The sequence below is a fragment of the Anoplopoma fimbria genome, chromosome 7 (genome assembly GCF_027596085.1).
Source record: "Anoplopoma fimbria isolate UVic2021 breed Golden Eagle Sablefish chromosome 7, Afim_UVic_2022, whole genome shotgun sequence".
NCBI classification, from domain to species: Eukaryota; Metazoa; Chordata; class Actinopteri; order Perciformes; family Anoplopomatidae; genus Anoplopoma; species Anoplopoma fimbria.
This window is the reverse complement of record NC_072455.1, coordinates 261420-266419: the sequence shown is the minus strand read 5'-3', so window position 1 is coordinate 266419 and position 5000 is coordinate 261420. Positions and strand designations below refer to the sequence as shown.

At 39.5% G+C, this 5000-nt stretch overlaps 1 protein-coding gene across 1 annotated transcript in view; it reads right to left on the bottom strand.

The window, feature by feature from the left end:
* The window catches only part of LOC129093685 (voltage-gated potassium channel subunit beta-3-like), a 24025-nt gene that overhangs the window by 12414 nt on the left and 6611 nt on the right, over positions 1–5000 (bottom strand). The gene's annotated exons all lie outside the window — the stretch shown is intronic.

Sequence of the window (5000 nt, the reverse complement as noted above, 5' to 3'; positions counted from 1 at the left end):
CTGACCTTTGTCTGACAGGCGGGGGCGCTGCTGGTGTTCATCGCCACCCGCCGCTCCTTCAGCTGGTGCTCGCTGGCCCCACCTCCACCTCCACCTACATTACACGCTATGGACACCTGCATCCTGGTCGCTACGGTAACAGGCCTTATATATACATATATATATATATATGTATATATAAATATATGCTGCATATATATTGAGCTTTAAAGTCTCAAAACATCATCTGGAAACCGCCGCTGCCGCCAAGGTCGCCGGTCGCTATGGTGACGATGGAAAGAATTCATGAGTGGGACGTTAACTTTGGGTGATCAATCAGCCAATCAAATCACACGACAGTACGACGCACACAATACAACTTTCTGTTAGTCTCTGACATCCCGTCGTCCGTCCGACACACAGTCCCACAGCAGGAGCAGGAGCAGGAGCAGGAGGAGGAGGAGGAGGAGGAGGAGGAGGAGGAGGAGGAGGAGGAGGAGGAGGAGGAGGAGGTGATGAAGGTGATGATGAAGAGCGTCTGTCTGTCCACAGGAGGAAAACACAGACGGACGGAGAGCAAGTGAATCTCTAAAATAAAAACAAGCAAGCGTCCGTCCTCTGGATTCTACTGAGAGGGAGAGAGACAGGGAGGGAGGGGGGGGGTGGGGGGCCCTCCCCCTCCCCCTCCCCCTCCCCCTCCCGTCTCGGTCGGCTGCACACTGGGCAAGCGAGCATCGGACTGACAGAGAGAGACAGCAGCTCTGTGCTGGAAGTACACATTATAATGCAGGAAACAATAGTAATGTTACTGTTTTGTAAGTTCATGTTACTTTAGTGTTATAATACTTTATTCATTCATAATGTATTTACCTGGTTTTACTGCCTATAAGGCTCAATTTTGGGGTAAGAAAACACCCACCATGTTCTACGGACGCCACAAAGTATCAGTGTAACAACAACCTGCTGTTAGCCAATCACATCCGACACAAACCAACCAAACTACAACCAAAAACCAAGCAAACTACAGCCATAATACAAACCAAACTACAGCCAACAAACAAACCAAACTACAGCCAACAAACAAACCAAACTACAGCCAACAAACAAACCAAACTACAGCCAACAAACAAACCAAACTACAACCACAATACAAACCAAACTACAACCACAATACAAACCAAACTACAACCACAATACAAACCAAACTACAGCCAAAACACAGACATACTGTAACATGAGTCGACACACTGCACCTGTCTGGTCATGTGATATCTCACTGTTTCACTCTCTCTCTCACCTGTACTTCATGTTGCTATGACGACCGAGGGCCTCCTTCATGTGGGCGTGGCCTAACAGGGTGAGTCTGTTTGCTGGCTCCGCCCTGACCTTTGTCTGACAAACTGGTGTTCATCACCACCCGCCGCTCCTTCAGCTGGTGCTCGCTGGCCCCACCTCCACCTCCACCTACATTACACGCTATGGACACTGCATCCTGGTCGCTACGGTAACAGGCCTTATATATACATATATATATATATATGTATATATAAATATATGCTGCATATATATTGAGCTTTAAAGTCTCAAAACATCATCTGGAAACCGCCGCTGCCGCCAAGGTCGCCGGTCGCTATGGTGACGATGGAAAGAATTCATGAGTGGGACGTTAACTTTGGGTGATCAATCAGCCAATCAAATCACACGACAGTACGACGCACACAATACAACTTTCTGTTAGTCTCTGACATCCCGTCGTCCGTCCGACACACAGTCCCACAGCAGGAGCAGGAGCAGGAGCAGGAGGAGGAGGAGGAGGAGGAGGAGGAGGAGGAGGAGGAGGAGGAGGAGGAGGAGGTGATGAAGGTGATGATGAAGAGCGTCTGTCTGTCCACAGGAGGAAAACACAGACGGACGGAGAGCAAGTGAATCTCTAAAATAAAAACAAGCAAGCGTCCGTCCTCTGGATTCTACTGAGAGGGAGAGAGACAGGGAGGGGGGGGGGGGCCTCCCCTCCCTCCCCCTCCCCCTCCCGTCTCGGTCGGCTGCACACTGGGCAAGCGAGCATCGGACTGACAGAGAGAGAGACAGCAGCTCTGTGCTGGAAGTACACATTATAATGCAGGAAACAATAGTAATGTTACTGTTTTGTAAGTTCATGTTACTTTAGTGTTATAATACTTTATTCATTCATAATGTATTTACCTGGTTTTACTGCCTATAAGGCTCAATTTTGGGGTAAGAAAACACCCACCATGTTCTACGGACGCCACAAAGTATCAGTGTAACAACAACCTGCTGTTAGCCAATCACATCCGACACAAACCAACCAAACTACAACCAAAAACCAAGCAAACTACAGCCATAATACAAACCAAACTACAGCCAACAAACAAACCAAACTACAGCCAACAAACAAAACAATCAAATACAAACCAAACTACAGCCAACAAACAAACAAACTACAGCCAACAAACAAACCAAACTACAGCCAACAAACAATCAAAACTACAAACAATACAAACTAAACTACAACCACAATACAAACCAAACTACAACCAAAAAACAAACTACAGCCAACAAACAAACCAAACTACAGCCAACAAACAATCAAAACTACAACCACAATACAAACCAAACTACAACCACAATACAAACCAAACTACAACCACAATACAAACCAAACTACAACCAAAAACCAAGCAAACTACAGCCAACAAACAAACCAAACTACAGCCAACAAACAAACCAAACTACAGCCAACAAACAAACCAAACTACAGCCAACAAACAATCAAAACTACAACCACAATACAAACCAAACTACAACCAAAAAACAAAACAAACTACAGCCAAAATACAAACCAAACTACAGCCAAGATACAAACTAAACTACAACCAAGATACAAACAAAACTACAACCAAGATACAAACAAACCAAAAATCTAATTAGAAGTGCTTTTCACAGTGTGCTCCGGTAAACTTTGGACCAAATCTCTTAAGTCTCTTCTAATATGTGTTTAACATTGTTACTATGTCTGAAGTATTAGTATGTGTTTAGAGGTATTAGTATGTGTTTAGAGGTATTAGTATGTGTTTAGAGGTATTGGTACTGTTTTTAGGTTTATTAGTATGTGTTTGGATATAGTTGTACTGTGTTTACAGATCTTAGCACTGTGTTTGTAAGTATTAGTATGTTAAGATATATAAGTAGTGTGTTTGGAGATCATTGAACTGGATTTTGGAAGTACTAGTACTGTAGTTGTTGTTTTTAGTATGGGTTTGGATATATAAGTACTGTATTTATTAGCTCCTCTAAAAAAGAAGCTAATAAAAGAAAGGAGGTTTGCTCCATGGTATAATCCTCAAACCCGCGATTTAAAGCAAATATCGCGAAAACTTGAAAGGATATGGCGTTCCACCAATGTGGATGAAGCGCGGTTAGTCTGGTGAGACAGTCTTAAAATATATAAGAAGGCCCTCCGTAATGCTAGAGCAGCCTATTATTCAGCATTAATAGATTTAAATAAGAACAAGCCCAGGGTTCTCTTCAGCACTGTAGCCAGGCTGACAGAGAGTCACAGCTCTGTTGAGCCGTGTATTCCTATAAACCTCAGTAGTAGTGACTTCATGAACTTCTTTAATGATAAGATTCTAACTATTAGAGAAAGAATGTATAATCTACTGCCCTCAACCAGTACCCATCGATCCACAGCTGTAGAACCTGAAATATATTTAGATGGCTTTTCTCCCATCGACCTTCAACAATTGACTTTAACTATTTCTAAGTCTAAACCTTCCACCTGTCTCTTAGACCCGATTCCGACTAGGCTGCTTAAGGAAGTTTTACCTTTAATTAGCAATTCTTTATTAGAAATTATCAATCTGTCTTTACTAACGGGCCATGTACCACAGGCCTTCAAACTAGCTGTAATTAAACCTCTTCTCAAGAATAACTATAGACTATATCTAACTATAGACCTATATCTAACTATAGACCTATATCTAACTATAGACTATATCTAACTATAGACCTATATCTAACTATAGACCTATATCTAACTATAGACTATATCTAACTATAGACTATATCTAACTATAGACTATATCTAACTATAGACTATATCTAACTATAGACTATATCTAACTATAGACTATATCTAACTATAGACTATATCTAACTATAGACCTATATCTAACTATAGACTATATCTAACTATAGACCTATATCTAACTATAGACCTATATCTAACTATAGACTATATCTAACTATAGACTATATCTAACTATAGACTATATCTAACTATAGACTATATCTAACTATAGACCTATATCTAACTATAGACTATATCTAACTATAGACCTATATCTAACTATAGACTATATCTAACTATAGACCTATATCTAACTATAGACTATATCTAACTATAGACCTATATCTAACTATAGACTATATCTAACTATAGACCTATATCTAACTATAGACTATATCTAACTATAGACCTATATCTAACTATAGACCTATATCTAACTATAGACCTATATCTAACTATAGACTATATCTAACTATAGACCTATATCTAACTATAGACCTATATCTAACTATAGACCTATATCTAACTATAGACTATATCTAACTATAGACCTATATCTAACTATAGACCTATATCTAACTATAGACTATATCTAACTATAGACCTATATCTAACTATAGACCTATATCTAACTATAGACCTATATCTAACTATAGACTATATCTAACTATAGACCTATATCTAACTATAGACTATATCTAACTATAGACCTATATCTAACTATAGACCTATATCTAACTATAGACTATATCTAACTATAGACTATATCTAACTATAGACTATATCTAACTATAGACCTATATCTAACTATAGACTATATCTAACTATAGACCTATATCTAACTATAGACTATATCTAACTATAGACTATATCTAACTATAGACCTATATCTAACTATAGACTATATCTAACTATAGACTATATCTAACTA